This window comes from Triturus cristatus, chromosome 4_2 (genome assembly GCF_964204655.1).
Source record: "Triturus cristatus chromosome 4_2, aTriCri1.1, whole genome shotgun sequence".
Lineage (NCBI taxonomy): Eukaryota > Metazoa > Chordata > Amphibia > Caudata > Salamandridae > Triturus > Triturus cristatus.
The window spans coordinates 873,950,236-873,970,662 of record NC_140586.1 but is presented as its reverse complement, the minus strand read 5'-3'; the positions used below and the strand labels follow the sequence as shown (position 1 = coordinate 873,970,662).

At 44.3% G+C, this 20,427-nt stretch overlaps 1 long non-coding RNA gene across 2 annotated transcripts in view; it reads right to left on the bottom strand.

Moving 5' to 3' along the window:
- Positions 1–20,427, bottom strand: part of LOC146835297 (uncharacterized) — a 207,253-nt gene that overhangs the window by 30,157 nt on the left and 156,669 nt on the right. For both annotated transcript variants that reach the window (XR_014960407.1, XR_014960406.1), the window contains exon 2: positions 15,637–15,793. This is a non-coding gene — a long non-coding RNA (uncharacterized LOC146835297). The remainder of the gene's footprint in view (positions 1–15,636; positions 15,794–20,427) is intronic.

The following is a 20,427-nucleotide window of genomic DNA, read 5'->3' as shown; positions in this document are numbered from 1 at the left end:
TAGCACCGTATTTACATTACACATTCGTGTGCACTCTTTGACTGTGCACCTTATATAAATGCCAAAGTACAGCAGGATGGAGAGAAATAGAAGGTAAATAAATACATAACTAAATAAAACAAGACAGAGGGGTTGAAAAGTGGCCAGATTATTTTTTATTTACATCCAAATACATCAGCATCACGGTACAGAGTTTGCCAGTGAAGCACTACTTTCGTTTCTCGTCTTTCTTTGAACAGCATTGTTGTTCCCATGTGGTTGATGGGTGGATTGGAAAACACAATGTATACCATGGCTCTGTGTTTATGGATGTGGTCTTTTTATACAATACTGCTTATTTTTTGTAAGGATATAAGCAATGGACATTGAAACGGTTCCCTTCAGGGCCTTCTAGTCATGTCCATAACTTTTCAGGTAAAACCACTCGCTGATTTCTGAATAGTGAGTGAGAGATCGTTAAGGTAATCATGTTGTTTCTGCTTACATTTCACATGCTTTGCTTAATCTTGCATTCCCTATGAGTGGTTGCTTTTATTTTTTTTTAGGCAGCATATTACTCTTATCAAGTGCATAATTTGAATTGAGCCACATCCAAGTGTTTATAGCGGGCACAATTAGGTTATAGCTGAAGGCACTGCGAGTTTCTCTCAGTGGGGAAGTATGGTGTTCATTGGGGGAGAGGATGTGGCACTATGGCCAGAGCTGTCGAATTTGGAACTGGGGAACCGGGTTCAGCCTTCATGACCAGTCCACCAGACCACTGTACTGAGGGAGCACATTCCCATGCTAGACAGAAGGCCCCACTAGACCTTAGAAGGCTTGATGTCTTAGCACAAGCAGGTGTACCCTAGTGGTGTCAATTGTGGGTTAACCTTGAAGACCTGTCCACCACAATCCATACTGAAGTTCATCTCCAGTCTTGCGGGCAGGCCTATGAAGCAGCACACCCTAGAGCAACAGTGATCCAGTCGCTGTGACTCTGTCACTGAGGTCACATGAACCTTGAGCAGGTTAGGGCGATGCGAACGGTGTGACCTCACTGGGTACCTATTTCGGGTGGGTGCGTAGTGTTTGCAAGTATATTATGGTTTGAAAAAAACTTGCTGCCTCCTTCCTGGCCTCCAGCAATTTTCAGAAACAATTAAAATGTCATGATAACTTTGGTGATTAATGTTCTTCCTAGAGAGAGATGGAGTTTTGTCTAGTGGAAGGGTTGACTCCTGGAAAGGTAGCACAGAGGGTTAATGTGCCTGCTGCAAAGAACATGTCCCATGCAGATCACAAAGTGCACTGCTTTAATGGGGGGACCCTGATGAATGGTCATTTAATGTCAGCTGTAGATGATGGATCCCTGAACAGTGTCATGTATGTGCATGTTTGCATTGTGCGTAGGGGGTTACCAGGTAATTATTCACACAGCTCTCTAATGGATGTCACTTGCGGTTTTTTCTGAGTCCCCAGATAGATCATGCAGTCTGTGTGTTCTCATTTGTACTGCCAGTCACCGGTGTATTCAACTGTGTAGCCTTGGACCGTGTCATGTATGTGCATGTAACTTGCATGATCGAGGTATCTATTAGCGGTGATACTACGTGTCGGACCTCTTTCAAGTGGTCGCCGTCCTTTTTCCCCAGCAACCCCCCCCTCCACCCCCAGGGGCGGCAATATGAGAGATAGCCCCGAGCACCACAAGCTCTAGCTACACCTCTGCCCCCGATGTCTCTTTTATGCATTGTGCAGCAGGAATGGCCAATAGCGCCAGGGTTTTTTGTCTTTTTTTAGGTTTGCGGTTGTTTGTGGCAAGGGTCGCTCCCCTTATGGCCACATCATTTTTTAAATATTTTAAAGTGCAAACAAAATCAAAGAGGTAGCCGACGATACGTTACAAGAGGAAAAAGTGATGTGTGCATGTTACAAAAGAGTACAGAATACAAGTAGAGGTAAAATACTGCAATAAATGGCAGACACTCAGAAAACAAGAGCAAACGTTACGTTACATGAGGCAATGGTGGTAATTGGGCATGTATCTAAAGCAAACAAAATACAAGAGGTAGCAAACAATACGTTACAAGAGGAAAAGTAACATGTGTGCAAGTTACAAAAGAGTACAAAGTACAAGTAGAGGTATAAAAGTGCAATAAATGGCAGACACTCAAAACACAGGAACACACTGGGAAGGCACTTCTATAGGCATGGAGAACAGAATTTCCTCTAATGTAAAGACTTCCTTCAGACAATAGAGAGGGAGTGAATTAAGTTTGGAAGTGTCTTTGCAGGAGGAGAACTTTGAGGTCAGTTTTGAAGGACTGGGAAGAGGGGGTGGTCCGGAGCTGAGGCTGAGTTCCAGATTCTCGCCGCGTTGCCTGTAAAGGATTGGGCCATCGATCTTTCCTTCTTTAAAGTGGGAGGTTCAAGCAATAAATTTTGCGCAGTACGTGATGGTCTAGAGCATTATATGCATATGTGACATTAATGTTTTTTTCTCCTTTTTATTCTAGTCTAAAGCTTTTGATTCCTGTTTCCGGTTTCGACAGTGGTTGTTCTGCAGTTTTGTGTAGTTGCATTTTTTTGGTAAGAATTTTTTTTTTTTTGTATTTACTCCAAATGAGTAATATTGTAATGTTTGAATGACTTTTTTTGTAAGTGATGTCATAATGGCAGCATATTTAGTTAGTGGTTTGAGCATGAAATTCTTTGCGATGTGTTTTGCATAGTCTTATGTGTAATTTCTTTTCTCTTTCTTTTTTTAGTGGGATATTGTTGATCCATACTGTGTCTGTGCAGAGTAGGTGGTGGTGAGTAGTTTAGCTGCCTCTGGCAAGTGAGTGGTATTGTTTTTGAGTATATATGTGTTTTTGATAAAGGTGCTTTTTGTTTATTACTTATATTACAAAGTGTTTGTTGTTGTTGACTTGTTTGACAAGTTACCTTTATTAATAAGCATTATGGCTAGCCGTAGTATGACTGCTCAACAGGTGGTTGGTATGCTTCTTGAATCCTCCTCTGAGCATGATTATGAGACTGACAGTGCGTCTGAGGGAGAGGAGGGAGGGGAAGATTCTGGCAGTGAGTTTTCTCTCCACATGGAATCATCGGATGATGAAGGTACTCTCAGTGCAGATGAAGGAACTCTTGGTGTGGATGAAGCAACTCTCAGTGCGGATGAAGTGCCTGTCTTAGAGGAGGAAACTGCTGTGCCGATGGTGCAAGAGGCATCTGGATTGCAGTCTGAGGCTGCTAGGCTTCCTACTGGTAGTGCTGGACTTTGAGTTGATCCAAACATGGTGCAGCCGGTGTTGCCTGCCTTTAGCGGTGATGCAGGGTGTAGAGTGGATTGTGAACACTTTTTGCCTATACAGTTTTTTCAGTTGTTTATGGATGATGTATTTTTGGGTGAGATTGTTGAGCAGACAAATTTGTATGCTGAACAGTTTTTGAGGGACAACAGTGACAAACTTAGGCCCAGTCTAGACCTATCCGGTGGACTCCCACATATCTGGAGGAGATTAAGAAGTTTTTGGGTTTGACTTTATTGATGGGTGTGGTAAGGAAGCCACCCTTGGCTTCATATTGGTCTACTAGCCCCTTGTTGCCAACTCCATATTTCCTGCAGTTATGACTCGTAATCGGTATTTACTTTTGCTACGTATGCTGCATTTTGTTGATAATTCTATGGTGTTGCCACGAGATCACACTGACTGTGACCGTCTTTTTAAGATTCGGCCCGTTCTTGATCACTTTGTAGATCGATTTTCTGAGATCTATACTCCAGGGAAAGAAATATCTATTGATGAGTCTTTGGTCTTGTTCAAGGGCCGTTTGGTTTTTAGGCAGTACATCCCTAGCAAGAGGGCACGCTATGGAATTAAGCTGTCTTTATTGTCTGAGAGTAGGACAGGATATGTTTTTAATTTTCGTTTGTACACTGGTAGAGATTCTACTATTGACCCCCCAGGTTGTCCGTCCACTTTTGGCGTTTCAGAGAAAATTGTGTGGGATTTTGCTACAAGACTGTTTAACAGAGGCCACCATTTGTACCTTGATAACTTCTATACTGCTGTGCAATTATTTAAGGAATTGTATAAAGTGGATACTTTTGCATGTGGCACAATCCGCTCTAACCGTAAAGGTTACCCGAAAGAGCTTGTTTGCAAAAAACTTCAGAGGGGGCAGTGCAGTTCCTTGCGTAGTGATGAACTACTAGCTGTAAAATTAATGGACAGGAGGGATGTGTACATGCTGACTACCATCCATGATGAGAGTACTTCACCTGTGGCTGTTTGGGGTCAGGTTGCTGAAATGCGCAAACCTGTGTGCATTCTAGACTACAATAAGCACATGGGTGGTGTTGACAGAGTAGATCAGAGGTTGGAACCTTACTCTGCTATTCGGAAGGCTTATGTTTGGTATAAGAAGTTGGCCATCCATTTTTTCGAATTAGCAAATTTCAATGCTTTTATTGTGTTCAAGGAGTGTTCTCCTGCGTCAAAGTTGACATTTCTTCAGTTTCAGCACTCTGTGATAGCTAGCCTTGTTGTTGTGGAACAGGCAAGTGTTCCTAGATTTGGAGTGGTGGAGGATGTGGCTCGATTGAAAGATCGCCACTTTCCTGATTACATCCCTCCCACACCTTCAAAAGATTTTCCCACTAGGAGATGTAGAGTCTGTTGGCGAAGAGATAAGCGGAAGGTTATTTCTGTCCCGGGTGTCCTTCTAACCCTGGGCTGTGTATGCCTGCTTGTTTTAGAGCGTACCACACGCAAAAGAAATTTTGGGAGCTTCCATGAGTGGTAAAGTGACCTGCCTGGTCTGTATTGTTTAAAATAATTATTCTGTTTCAAGGTTGGCATTAGTGCAATGTATTTAGTTTCAGATTTTGTGTTAGAAGATTTGTATCTATTTGCAATTTGTTTGTGTTTTTTTGTACATAAAATCCTAAATGTGATAGTGGTGTGTGTAGGTTGGCGCTTGGCTGGAGGTGTGCGTGGACTGGCGCTTGGCTGGCGGTGTGTGTGTTCTGGTGCTTGGCTGGTGGTGTGCGTGGACTGGTGCTTGGCTGGAGGTGTGCGTGGACTGGCGCTTGGCTGATGGTGTGCGTGGACTGGTGCTTGGCTGGAGGTGTGCGTGGACTGGTGCTTGGCTGGCGGTGTTCGTGGACTGGCGCTTGGCTGGCGGTGTGCGTGGAGTGGCGCTTGGCTGGCGGTGTGCATGGAGTGGCGCTTGGCTGGAGGTGTGCATGGACTGGTGCTTGGCTGGAGGTGTGGGTGGACTGGCGCTTGGCTGGCAGTGTGCGTGCACTGGCGCTTGGCTGGCGGTGTGTGTGGACTGGCGCTCGGCTGGCGGTGTGTGTGTAGTGACTTGCTGCTGGTCACTACACACACTGCTAGCTGAGCGCCACTCCACGCAATCCATCAGTTTGTGTAGTTGCTGTGTCAGGAATGTGGGCGTGTGGAAGTGATGGGCCCTTGAATGGCGCTGTCTGCTGGTGTGAGTGTTGTAATGTGATGGGCCCGCGGCTGGCGGTGTGAATGTTTTGTATGTTTCACACGTATGAAAGGTGTATGAATGGCCTGTAAAGAGGTTGGTGCCTGGTCATGGCTTTACAGCTCACGAGCTGTGAGTCAATGGTTCAGTTTCTCGTCCTTTCAATTATTAATAGTGCATTTAATTTTTGGGAAATCACTTGCTAATACAATTGTATATACTGAACCATTACTCACCCTCGTGCCAAATCCAACCAGTATGTGTGTGTGCTTTAGGATTAGATGGCTGTGCAGTAATAATTGTCGTTTTGTCTTCCTGAAGCAGGGTTTACCTTGTCCCTTTTTGTGAATGTTGTGATGTATTGGTTTTGTGCCTGGTGGTGTGAATGGTCTTGTGTGTATCACGTATGAAAGGTGTGTGATTGCCCTGTAGAGCGGTTGGTGCCTTGCCGTGGCTTTACAGCTCACGAGCTGCGAGTCATTGGTTCAGTTTTTTCTCCATTTAAATATTGACAGTGCATTTCCTTTTTGTGAAATCTTTTGTTAATAAAATTTAATATACTGAACCATCACTCGCCCTCGTGCCAAATCCAACCAGTATGTGTGTGCGTTTGAGGAATAGATGGCTGTGCAGGAATCTTTGACTTTTTAGTCTCTCTGCCAAGGTGTATGTTCCATGTAAGAATAACCCACCAACTGTAGATATTGTCGTAAACCCATGGGAGTTCATGGTGATGTCTCTCTTGTGAATTCCAAAAAGTTATTTTATCCACAATGTCCTGCAAACCTCAAAATGTCTGTCACATTTTCCTTGCAATATTGTGCCGAAATTCTCACGCTGTAGAAACAAACAACTAATTATGTCAATACGATCTGGTTTTGCAAGGGGGGTCAACTGTCTTTTTGGCCCGTGCTCGGCGGCCATCTAGGGAAACCTACCAAACCCATACATTTCTGAAAACTAGATACCCGGGGGCTTCCAGGTAGGTATGGCTTGCATAGATCCCCCAAGGTTTCCTTAACCAGAATCCCCTGCAAACCTCAATTTTAGCTGAAAAAATCACTTTTTTCACACATTTTTGTGTGGGAAAGTTGTGGCATCACCGGGCTCACTCAAATTTCCCACCACCCAGCGTTCCCCTGGGTCTCCCGGTAAAAATGGTACCTCACTTGTGTGGGAGGCCCAAGTACCCACGACTGGTAAGGGCCCAAAACGTACTGAGGCGACATCAAAATTTCCTATCTCAAAACCACCTGGTTTTGCAAGGGGGGTCACCTGGGCTTTTGGCCCGATGCTCGGCGGCCATCTAGGGAAACCTACCAAACCCATACATTTCTGAAAACTAGACACCCGGGGGCTTCCAGGGAGGTATGGCTTGCGTGGATGCCCCAACGTTTCCTTACCCAGAATCCCCTGCAAACCTCAATTTTAGCTGAAAAATCACATTTTTCACACATTTTTGTGTGGGAAAGTTGTGGCATCACTGGGCTCACTCAAATTTCCCACCACCCAGCATTCCCCCGGGTCTCCCGGTAAAAATGGTGCCTCACTTGTGTGGGAGGCCCAAGTACCCGCGACAGGCAAGGGCGCAAAACGTAGTGAGGTGACATCAAAATTGCCAATCTCAAAACGACCTGGTTTTGCAAGGGGGCTCACTTGGGTTTTTGGCCCGGTGTTCGGCGGCCATCTAGGGAAACCTACCAAACCCACACATTTCTGAAAACTAGACACCCGGGGGCTTTCAGGGAGGTATGGCTTGCGTGGATCCCCCAACGATTCCTTACAAAGAATCCCCTGCAAACCTCAATTTTAGCTGAAAAATCACATTTTTCACACATTTTTGTGTGGGAAAGTTGTGGCATCACTGGGCTCACTCAAATTTCCCACCACCCAGCGTTCCCCCGGGTCTCCTGGTAAAGATGGTGCCTCACTTGTGTGGGAGGCCCAAGTCCCCGCGACAGGCCAGGGCCCAAAACGTAGTGAGGTGACATCAAAATTGCCAATCTCAAAACCACCTGGTTTTGCAAGGGGGGTCACTTGGGTTTTTGGCCCGGTGCTCGGCGGTCATCTAGGGAAACCTACTAAACCCATACATTTCTGAAAACTAGACACCTTGGGGCTTCCAGGGAGGTATGTCTTGCGTGGATCCCCCAACGTTTCCTTACCCAGAATCCCCTGCCAACCTCAATTTTAGCTGAAAAAAATCACATTTTTCACACATTTTTGTGTGGGAAAGTTGTGGCATCACCGGGCTCACTCAAATTTCCCACCACCCAGCATTCCCCCGGGTCTCCCGGTAAAAATGGTGCCTCACATGTATGGGAGGCCCAAGTAGCCGCGACAGGCAAGGGCCCAAAAAGTAGTGAGGCGACATCAAAATTGCCTATCTCAAAACCACCTGGTTTTGCAAGGGGGCTCACTTGGGTTTTTGGCCCGGTGTTCGGTGGCCATCTAGGGAAACCTACCAAACCCATACATTTCTGAAAACTAGACACCCGGGGGCTTTCAGGGAGGTATGGCTTGCGTGGATCCCCCAACGATTCCTTACACAAAACCCCTGCAAACCTCAATTTTAGCTGAAAAAATCACTTTTTTCACACATTTTTGTGTGGGAAAATTGTGGCATCACCGGGCTCACTCAAATTTCCCACCACCCAGCGTTCCCCCGGGTCTCCCGGTAAAAATGGTGCCTCACTTGTGTGGGAGGCCCAAGTACCCGCACAGGGTATGACGATTATACAGGCTGCTCAGCAATTTAAAGATAATGAAGTTGATAATGCGATGGAAATTTCAGAGAGACAGCTTCGTATGGCGATAGATAAATGCTATCCGATGTTGCCAGTTTCCCCTTCTGATAGAAGAAAGGATTTGGAGGAAGATCCCTTGATGTCTCACTTATTGAGATTGCCTCCGCCCTATGTACAAGTTGCTAATGCACCCCCGTTGTTACAGCCTGTTCAGCTGCCAATTGCGCCTCCGCCTGCTCCGGCACTTCCACATTTTCCCCTTCAAGTATTGCCGCCTCCACCAGCTTTGCCTTCGACTCCTTTGTCTTCATCTTCTGAACTTCGATCTTCTTTGCCTTCTGCTCCCCCAGTAATTACTGGTTCCCCTTCAGTTAGTTCGCCTAATACCTTGTCCCCTATCCTTATGTCCAATTCTCCGTCTATGCGTAAACGACTCACAGATACGGTCTCTGGTCTTTTATCTCCTTTCTTTGAGGCTTTAAATGTGTCTCCGTTTTTTTCTCGAAGACAGTCTCGTAGTTAGTTCCCAGCTTCCGAAGAACGAGAAAGGTTGGACTCTCTCGCTCGTAAATGGATTGAGAAGGGTCCCCAGTATTGTGTGCCCGACATTATGCCTACCTTTTCACAGTGGAATGCGCCTACGCAGAGATATGTTTTTATTGTTATGTGTGATACTCTCGTTAAAGAATGGGAGGATATGGATTTGGGTTCAGTTCCTCAGGGTCTGTTAGATGTTCAGGCTGATTTTCACAAGGGACTCATTGTGGGTTCCAAGGTTGAGTACGCTGTAAAGACACTTGTTACCTTTAGAACCTTATTTACCTCACAGACTTTCCTTGACTCCGATCCCTCGGTTAGGTTGACACAGAAAAATTACCCAATGAGAGAGGTTCCTCCAGGGTGGAGAGAAGAGGTTGCAGCAGTAGGTAATATTCCAGCTATTCCCGCTCATTTCCAGCGTATATGGATACATGTCCCCTGGAAAAGATCTGAAGTTTTGGCTCTTAAACAGTCTCTACCGGATCCCCGTAAGAACCCTGCAGATTATTATAAAGAATTGTCACAGACTGTTGATGCCTGTATTATGAATTTAGCAGATATTGATATGTTGATGGGGAATGTAGTCCCACAAGCGTTATGGGCTAGGATTCGTAGAGAGAATCACGCCCAAGCATTAGGTGGTGACTGGAATGCTATAATTGCCGCAGATAGAGCCCAAGTGGGTGGTGCGAAGCCTGATGCTTTGATTTCAGAACTCCCTGGTAGGATTATTACGTTAATGAAAACGATGATGCCTGCCTTGAGAGTTAATTGGGATAAACTAGCCGCGTGTAAACAGAAGAAAGATGAGAGTGTCTCCGATTTCTTCACTCGTTTCGAGGAGACATTCATTGATCACAGTGGTCAGGATATGACTACGGAGGGTGGACAGCGATCATTTGTAGATAAGTTCGTATTTAATTTACTTCCTGAGCTATCACATAAGTTGAAAGACTCCGAGAGTTCATGGGCTGTTTCTTCTTCTGCCCAGATATTGGCTACTGCTCAATATTATGAAAACAGAGATAAAGAAGAAAAAGATAAGCAAGAGAAAAAGACTAAAGAATTGAAACCTAAGGTTCTTTTGCAACAGGCTTATCCTCCTCGTTATGCTCAGCTCCAGTTTCAACAGACTCCACAGTTTCAGAGGGTGTATCAAAAGCCTGAGCCATATATTCCGCGACCTTTGTTAGGTCCTAATCAATGTGCCTATTGTAGGGAGGAAGGTCATTTTAAGAATAGTTGTCCGGTTTTATTGCAGCGCAATGGAGCACTATCTGCTCCACGAGGTCGTGGTGGCCTCCAGTCAGTAAACAGAGGTAGAGTTTGAGGTATGTTGACCCAAGAACAGCGTTCCCTTCCTCCTCCTAATTCTGTGAACTACTTTGATCAGCAAAACGCTCGGTCTACACAGTATTACAATGAGGGTTATATTATGTTGAAGGTGAGAATGAAAGTCTTCATGCTAACTAGGACAGCCATGGACAAAGTAAGGGAGTTGTGTTGATTCCAGTAGATCAGAATGGACCTTATGTTACTGTCACTACAATGGGTGTTTCAGAGCCATTTCTTTTAGATACTGGTGCGATGAGAAGTTCTATCATTCATTCAAAACTCCCTGGGGTACCTTTGTCTGGCTTAACAAATGTATCTGTAGGTTTTTCTGGCGCCCCAGTTCGCAATCTGGTCTCTTGCCCTTTGCCTATTTCAATTGGCCCTTATGATTTGGAAGCTACGCTTCTCTTAACGAATGGTTGCGGCGAGAATCTATTGGGCTTGGATTTATTGAAAAGAATGCATGCCACGATATCTTGTTCTCCTTCTGGTGTATATCTTACTTTAGGACAGAAATTGACTTCTCCAATGTATTTGTCTAAAGATCAATTTCCACCTGAATTGCTCTCTCTTCCTGCAACGCTTTGGGCTACGGGTCCAAATGATGTTGGTTGTCTTGAGATCCCACCTTATGTTGTCACTCTCAAGCCCAATGCTGAATTGCCACGTGTTCCTCTATATAGAATTTCCACTGAAGGTGAAAGAGCGCTTTTGGAAATCATTCATGATTTGATTCAGAAGGATGTGGTTGAGGAAACGAGAGGAAACATATGTAATAGCCCTATTCTTCCTGTTCTTAAGCGCACTGATCCTTCTCAGCCTCCTGTTTATCGCTTTGTAATTGATCTTCGGGAGGTAAACAAAATTGTTGTACCACAGTTTCCTGTTGTCCCAGATATTACTGCGCTGTTGACAATGATACCTTCCACAGCGGTTTGGTTTTCTGTTATCGATCTGAAAAATGCTTTCTTTAGTATTCCCATTGCCGAAGAGAGTAGGGATATTTTTGGCTTCTCTCTTGGAGGCCGAAACTTCCGGTTCAAGCGCGCACCTCAAGGCTATTGTGAAAGTCCCTCTATTTATAGTCCAGCTCTGAAATGTCATCTTGATGCTTTTTCTTTGCCGTCTGGTGCTGCTCTTATTCAGTACATGGACGACTTGTTAATCGCTGCTGATTCAGAGGAAATATGTAAGAATGTGACTGTTGCATTGTTGCGTCACTTGTCTGATCTTTATCATAAGGTTTCACCTTCTTTTTTTTAAGTTTGAGTTTATTGAAGAAATAAGAAGGGAAGGAGAAGGGAGGGGAGAGTGGGTACAATCATCATGGTAAGCATATACAGAGAATAAGCATTTCAATAAAAATTCTCAACAAAAGCAAAAATAACAAGCATGAGGTTTATATAAACAGAACCTACGTATAGGAATGAAAAATACTGTATAATGTAGTAGAACGCAATATCATAATAAAAAGGCATTAAAGAAACAAGAAAATCATGGCGGCTTACGAACCTCAACTGTGTCAGTGTCTGGAGAGGCGTGTGCTGGAGCAAAGGAGTAGAGATAGGATACCAAAGGGAGGCAAATCAGATCGCGTTTAATTGCTTAGGAAACGGGATATACGTAATTGCTGTCTAGGCGGTGATGGAAGCAGACTGCATTCCACCAAGATTGATAGGAAACATTTGCAGCCTGATTCCAATTAGAAGTAATGGTATGGAAAGCCACAGCAACTAGGAGGTCAAGTAGTAAATAATGGGAAGGAGATTGCGGAAGAGATGGTGATAGGGAGCCTAGAAAAACTTGTAAAGGGGAAAAGGGAATTTGAAGTTGGAAATTTTTTTGTATTTGCGTCCAAACTAGGTGCTAGAACCTGGAGATAGGAGGGCATTCAAACAACATGTGTTTGAGATCAGCAACGGGACAGGAACAGGACCAACAAATAGGGGTTGTGTCAGGCGAAAAACGGGATAAAGCATGTGGAGTACATAAAGTTCTGTTATAAATAAAATATAAGGTTTGGGTAGTATTAGCAGCTCTAGAGGTTTTATGAAGCTTAGTCCATATTTTGTCCCAGAAAGGTATTGGCCAATCCTGAGAAAGATCCAATTCCCATGCAGTCTCGATTTTAGACTTTAGTCTGTCAGTGGCATCTCGGAAAGAGTTATAAATAGCAGAGGTTGAGGGAGACGTATTCAATAATAGAGAAGTAGCTTTGCGGGCCAAAGGAATATCGGTAGAAGGCTCCAAGGAGCGAAGATATAGGATCAGGACCGGGAGAAGGGCGTTGTATTGCAATCGAGCAGAAGAGGGCAGAGAGAAAGAGGATTGAAGTTCCTGGAATGAAAGAGGAATATCTTGGGAAATTAATTGAGAGATCCAACACAATCCTCGAGAATGCCATGTCTTCCAGAATATGGTGCGATTACGAATTCTGAAAAGAGAATTATGCCATATCGGTTGTTCGTGAATAGAAAGGAGGGAGGGAGGGATAAGATGATATTATGTAAGGGAGAAGGAGAGTGCGGGAATGAGAAATAATAGGCGTGTGAAAGCGAACTAAAGAAGACGTGTAGGATAAGAATTCGCGAAAAGTAAAGGGGGACAGGAAGGAAGATTCCATACTTATCCAGACAGGCGGGTAGAGCGGAAGATCAGAAGAGAACCAACGGGCCGATTGTTTCAAAGAAAAAGCTTGGTGGTATTCTCTAAAATCCGGAAAGCGTACACCAGACTGGGCCTTATCTTTGCGCAATGAAGCCAAAGCTATCCGAGAACGCTTGCCATTCCATAAGACAGGACAGAAAGAGCAGGTGCCAACGTTGAATAGCCGTGTTCATTTTCTTGAAGACATAATCAAAATTAAATTTGAGCGTATCAGACAAGAGAGGAGCAAACCAAACACCCAAATATTTGATCTTAGACGGTTGCCATGAGAAACCCGTTTGGGAAAAAAGATGCTTTTGGCAAATAGGATTTAAAGGTAGAATCTCGCATTTATCATCATTTAGGCGATAACCGGAAACCGCAGAGAAGGAAGACACCTGTTGGAGAAAAGAGGGAATAGAGGAAACAGGATCAGAGCAGTAAAAAAGAATATCGTCAGCATAGACGGAGAGTTTAACCTGACTCGAACCAAATTTAAAACCAGAAATACTGTTGTCCAGACGAATTTTGGTAAGAAAGGGTTCCAAGGTTAAAACAAAAAGTAGGGGGGATAAAGGACAGCCCTGTCGCACTCCTCTGTGCAGCGAAAAATAATCCGAGGTCAACCCGTTGACAAAAATGGAAGCCTGCGGATTAGAATAAAGTAAAGAAATAATAGAGATGGATTTGGGAGAAAAGCCGATCCAGCGTAAGGTCTGAAACATAAAATCCCATCCAATCCTGTCAAAGGCTTTCTCCGCGTCTAAAGAAATAGCCGCGAAGGGAAGTGACAGTGAGGGGGCTTTGCTAAGTATATTAAGAAAAACACGGGAATTATCAGAAGAGAGACGGCCCTTAACAAATCCAGATTGTTCAGGGCCAATGAGGTCATGTAAGAGGGGATCCATGTGCAATGCCAGAATTTTAGCCAAAATTTTATTATCCATATTGACCAGGGAAATTTGTCTGTAATTTTTGCACAACGAATAATCCTTATCTTCTTTGGGGATTAAACAGATTAGAGCCTGTTGGAAGGAGCCGCTGGAAGAACCCGCTGTACGAAAGGATTGGAATAATAGTAACAGTTTAGGGAGAAGTAGAGAGGCAAAGTGGCTGTAGAATTCAATAGTGAACCCATCAGGGCCTGGAGACTTAGAAGTGTCGTAATTTAGAAACAGCATGGGAAATTTCAGAGAGCGAAATGTTCTGCTCTAGGGCAGCAAAATCAACGGAAGAGGCCGGGGGGGAGGGAAGCGAATAAAAATATGAAAGAAGATCCGTAGACTCCGGGATGTGCTCGGGGGTATAAAGATTATCATAAAATTTAACAAACTCAGAAAGAATGTCTTTATCTTTAAAGTAAGTGTTCCCAGTGGAAGTCTTAATGGACTCAATCTTTGTGCGCTCCTTTCTTATCTTTAAGTAATTGGCCAAAAGTTTCCCCATTTTGTTTTTACCCCCATAATACCTGGAATTACATTTTAGCAAAAGGTTAGAAGCGGCATCAGTTGTAAACCTGTTGAAGGAAATTTTCGCGTCAATAAGCTTTTTAAGAGAAATCTCAGATTTAGAGGCGTGATAATCAAGCTCTAAATTCTTAATATTATCTAAAATGCGTTCGGACTTGGCTTCTCGAAGTTTCTTTTGTCAGGCTACAAAATTAATAATAAAACCCCTAGAGGCTGCTTTAAAAGAATCCCAAACAGTAACAAAAGAGGAATCAGGGGTATGATTGAGAAGGAAAAATTCAGTGGCAAAGGCAGTAAATTCAGAACAGAAAGTAGGTTCCAAAAGCAAAGCATTATTGAAACGCCATCTGCCAGAGTGTGGGGAAAAAGGAAGTAGGCCATGGTACACATGAATCGGAGCATGGTCCGAGATTAGGATGGAACCAATATCAGAGCGTATGGCGTGCTTGGGATAGGGATTTACTAAGGAATATATGATCGATGCGGGATTGTGATTGGTGTGGAGGGGAGTAAAAACTGTACTCCCGAAGATCGGGATTACACAATCTCCAGATATCCACCAAGGCATTATTTTGAAAGGTGTTAACAAATTGAGAGTGCATCCTAGAGGGGATAAATTTAACCTTGGAATGACGATTGAGGAAGGGATCAACAACTTGGTTACAATCTCCCCCGAGAAGTATGTAATCTCCAGAAAGGGAGGACAGCTTAGTTGAAATAGAGGGCCAAAATAACCTGTCAATCCCAGTTGGGGCATACACATTAAAAAGAGTGATAGGAATATTATCTATGAGCAGTGTAACAATAACCCATCGACATCACATTCATGAGAAATTGAAGAAACTTTTAACTTTTTATGTAATAAAATCACAACACCATTTTTCTTAGAAACTGTGGGGGAGCAAAAAACATGACCCACCCAATAACGCTTGAGTTTCAGAGCCTCCGTTTCAGAGAGATGAGTCTCCTGAAGGAGGGCAACATCAGATTTAAGTCGCGCTAAATGTGATAAAACCCTTTGCCTTTTAATGGGGTTGTTTAAACCCTTAACGTTCCATGATGTAACACGGAATGGAATAGCAAAGGAAAACAGCTAACAGCAACATGCTTATTATTACAGAGAAAATAACTTGAGAAAACTGAGAGAATTGTAACGGATTGATGAAGGAGAGAGGGCAGAAGGAAAAAAAGCAAAGAGGGAGAAAAGGAAAGGAAAGAAGGAAGGAACCACTATGAATATAATACTGAGTCCAAGGTAAGGAAGGAGCATAAAAGGGGAAATGGGGGGTGAAAGAAAATGAAAAGAGGGAGGAAAGAGCAAATGGTAAGAGATCAAAAGTAGGAGAAAGGACAGAAACAAAAACCAACAAAAAGACAGTACATGTTAGAAACGAACGACTGAAAAACATACTTACCGAACGAAAAACTCAAGAACGAGGATGGGGTGATGGCGCCGGGAGACAGCGACGACAACATCCAGAACAAACATTGAACCTCAAATACCATGAGTCCAAGAACGCAGCATATAGAAAACAGCATGGCACATCGGGGTAGAAGGGAGGAAGGAGATGTCTGTAAAAACAAGAGAAATATACAAATGAAGGGGAAGACGCGCCACAGGGAAACAAGAAAAAATAAACTACAATTGAACTACAAAGGAGACACATGAGAGTGAAACGGCTGCTGGGAGAAGAGACAATAGGGGATTCACAACATCAGCAATAATGAAAAGACAGCAGAATCATAACACAACAAGTTCCAAGATAAAGTAGTAGGACTTGTCAACCAGGTCTGGAAGTATCCATAACATCTGGGCGTTGCCGTTGGAGAAACGCCTGCAAGGCTGCGGGGTCTTCATATGTGATTGTTCTGTCCTTATATGTAACCTTGAAGAGACAAGGATGTAGTAATCCATATCTTGCATTCAGGGCCCGTAGTTGGGGTCGCATGTCCAAGAACTTCTTCCTTCGATCTGCAGTGGTCTTAGAGACATCTTGCGAAAGATAGAGGTGGTGACCTTCCCACATAATTTGCTTCTTGAACTTGGCAGCTGAAAGTACCTGTAGTAGGTCAGTGAATTGCAGGAATAGCATAATGACACCTCTAGGCTTACTAGCGACCTTTGGACCAAGGCGATGAGCCCTTTGGATATTGACAGAAGTTAAGGCCGGAGCATCTAAAATCTTGGCAAGAAAGGATTGGAAGAAGACGGTGGGGTTTGGCCCCTCTGTAAGTTCTGGAAGACCATAAAGGCATAGGTTGTTCCTACGATTCCTGTTTTCCAAATCCTCCGTCTGACGTTTAAGTAGAAGAATCTCCGCCTCCATTGATGGTATGTGGGAACAAGAGGATTTCAAAGAGTCTGTAGAGGTTTCCAAGGTTTGAACACGTGACTCCAGAGTCGACCACTTTTCCTGCATAGCCTGCATGTTCTTTGTGGTTGCTTCCATAAAGGGTTTGAAAGCACGAAGTTCTTCCAAAAGGAGATCCATGGAAGTGGATGAGGAATTACTCCCCGGGGATGGCGGATCTTTCTTCAGGCGCTTAGAGGAAGCTAGAGAGGACGGTAGTTTCCCTTTGTTGCGCGCTTTTGGAATGGCGCCTCGTGTAAAATCTGATTTTGATGTCGTGGCGTCCACCATGTCCCGAGGAGGAGAGTCCGAGTCCACAGGCAACTGAGAAGAAGTAGCCAACTCTAAATTCCGGAGTTTTCCCATGAGGGGTCCAAGAGTCAATAAAACGAAAGCATAGGTCAATGTTGAAAATGCAGGAGACCTGAATCCAAGGAAAGCAGGCGAAACGTGAACGACAGGCTGAAGTCACCACAAGATGAAGCAGAGCTGAGTTGAGGCAAAAACAAGCATGGTCATGCAGAAGAAGAAAGAGATAACAAATGCATGAGAGGAAACACAGTTGTGTCCCTGTAAGACATTTCCCCCATTGGGTGACTTTCTAACCAAACATTATACAAAAAGAGATGCTTGAAGTCATAAAAAAATCGAAGTCAAGATCCATAAGTTCATCCATGGGTGCAAATATGACTGAGAAAACACTCCACATAAAGGTGTTTACACTATACAAAATCGACGTTTTGCTGTCTTGAAAAGCGGCAAATGAAATTTCTTGAAAATGCGCAAAGTTTCAACGGAGCATTCCTCTGGCTAGCTACATATCATGCAGTCCGTGAGCGCAAACTCGTCGCGTTGATTCGGGGGGCTGCACTCCAACGCCGCCAAACTCATTGGGCGCTTAGCCATATACCCCCAATAACGGGAAGAATTAACAATGCAAAAAGCAAGACTTTGAAAAAGAAACACAGTCTCAGTTTAAAAGAAGAAATAAAACTCTGACGCACTGAGGCACTTGGGCAGTAGATGGCAGCAAAGGCCTTGTAAGCAGGGAAAAGAAAGTCAATTATGAGCTTCCTGAAGACTGTAGAAGCATTCTTAGCATCGAGAAGAGCAGGCTGCATGAGGAAGTGAATTTCGCTATAACAGGTAAAGCGCAATTAAATATGCAAGAAATCAGGCAGAGGGAAGTTGTGGGCTTCAATATATTAATATCAAGCATTTGTCAGTCAGCTGGTGTGCAAGACGGAGGCATAATATGTAGAAGACTCCCCATAAGCGGTGCGAAGTAAAATTCCTCACAGAATGTGGGTAAAAATGGCGGCCGCAACTATGACGAAACAGCTCCGACTTGTTGAACAAGAAAAAACGCCCCTTACGTGCTGCTGCCGCTTTCCTCAGTCATGACTAGGTGTGCAGCCTCATTTCCGCCGGGAAAGCTCGACTTTTGAGGTCCGAGCGCTGGCTCGGAAATGCGCTATGTCGCCCGTTCTCTCCCGCGTCCCGGGAGAGTTAGGGACAATCCGCCATCTTCAACTGGCGCTGGCCACGCCCCCAAGGTTTCACCGAGAGGTTACCTACTTAGGTAATCTCTTATCAAAGGAGGGAAGACGATTAACCCCAGAACGTATCCAAGCAATTGCACAAATGTCTGTGCCATCCACACAAAGAGAGGTGTGTGCCTTTCTGGGCATTACTTCCTATTGTAGGCAGTGGATTCCTAACTTTTTCTTGTTGGCCAAACCTTTGTTGGCACTCACTTTGAAAGATACACCTCAGCCCCTTCCGTGGACTGACGAATGTCAGAGGAGTTTTACTGATTTACGTGCTGCTCTGTGTTCTGCTCCTGTATTAGGTACTCCTGATTACAGTAAGCCTTTCACGCTCTATGTTCATGAAAGAGAAGGTTGCGCGTTGTCAGTCTTAACACAGCGATTTGGAGATAAATAGCAACCATGTGCCTATTTTTCGTCTACGTTAGATCCAGTAGCTAAAGCATTGCCTAGTTGTCTTAAAGCGACAGCAGCAGCAGCAATTTCCATTCGTCAGTCGGCTGGAGTGGGGCTAGATAATACTCTCATTGTTATGGTGCCACATGCAGTGGATACTTTGCTAAATAGAACAAAAACACAGCATCTTACGAGTGCTCGTTTGTCTGGACATGAGCTGCCGCTCTTGGCTAGCCACGTACACATCAAACGATGTAACACTTTAAATCCAGCTACCTTGTTGCCTCTTCCAGAAGAGAAAGGTGTTCAAGAACAACATGATTGTTTCCTCCGCACTGAGGAAGAGACAAAAGGTAGAATTGACTAAACAGATACGCCATTAGTGAATCCGGATGGAACGCTATGGGTAGATGGTTCTTGTTTTAAGCTTCCTAATGGAGAGACAACTTCAGCCTATGCTGTTACTACCTTGCATACAGTCGTGGAAACAGCACACATCAGACATAATTCAGCTCAGGCAGCTGAACTGATAGCTTTACCCAGAGTGTGTGTGTTATCCAAAGGAAAAAGAGTGAACGTGTATACCGATAGCCAGTACGCTTTTGGTGTGGCGTTCAATTTTGGGCGTTTGTGGAAAGAAAGGGGATTCCTTACCTCCCACGGCACTAAGATACAACATGGTCAGTTGGTGACTGACCTTCTTGAGTCACTTGCTTTACCTACCCAGATATCAATTGTGAAGTGTAGTGCGCATAAAAAGATTACTGACGATGTTGATCTTCAGCCAGAGATGCTTGCTAAAATACAAGCCAGTACAGGTCTTAATTGGCCCGATGCCCTACCTTTGGCTCTTCTATCCATCAGAACGGCTGTGCATTCTCATTTGGGACTTAGCCCTTATGAGGTAGTTTTCGGACGCCCAGCTAATATATGGGGAGTCCCTCGCCTTAAAAAGTATTCCGATATACCATACCCGATGTTAATTGATTATTTGCACGACCTCACAACTAAATTGCGTGTTCTCCATCAACAGGTTCAGAGCGCTTTGCCAGAGGCCTCCACAGCTTTGCCAGAGGCCTCCACAGACTCAGGTCATTCCATCCAACCAGGTGACTGGGTTTGTGTGAAGAATTTCCAAAGGACGAAGAATTTGGAGCCTCGTTGGAGGGAGCCTCGACAGGTTCTCTTAGTCACCCGTACAGCAGTGAAAGTTGAAGGAAAGCAGAACTGGATTCACGGCCTGCACTGTAAGAAGGTGCCTTTGCCCTTTGATCAGTGGGTCCGTAAGGGTATAAGTGACTCTGAAAGCGAGAAGGTTCCCCGATTTATACCTTTTAGTGATGCACGCTTGAATGGAACACTGTCAGAAAAAGAAAACGATGACATTCTCCAAGAAGCTGTACCACCATACTTTCGCTTGAATACCACAAATCCACGAACATTGTTTCAGGATCAGACTGTACCTGATAAGGCTCATTATGATTTAAGACCTAGACTGAAGAAGAAAACTTGAGATTCTCTCTTCCATGTGGTTTCTATCCCGGTTGCAGGGTCACGGTAGGAGTCTTGGTTGTGACCTGAGTAGTGACAATAGGTCTGCAGGACGTGCAGTGTCATAGGACGGCAGATAATCATAACCAAGTGATTGAGGAAGATTGCCGTGAGCATCCACTTAGAAGATGGAGACAGCCAGAGATGCTACAAGTCACATGTATGTTGCGGGCCCTGCAAATTGGGTCAGAGAAAGGGGAATGTATGAGGACACAGTAGAAAGTGTGAAATCAATTCAAGAAGAGGCTACGGAGAAAGAGTTGAGTAAGTGGAAAGAAAGTACAGGAATGTTAGATGAGATGGGATGTTGGATAGAATTATCAGAGCACCAACGTTGGCTGTTACCAGATGCCTATGT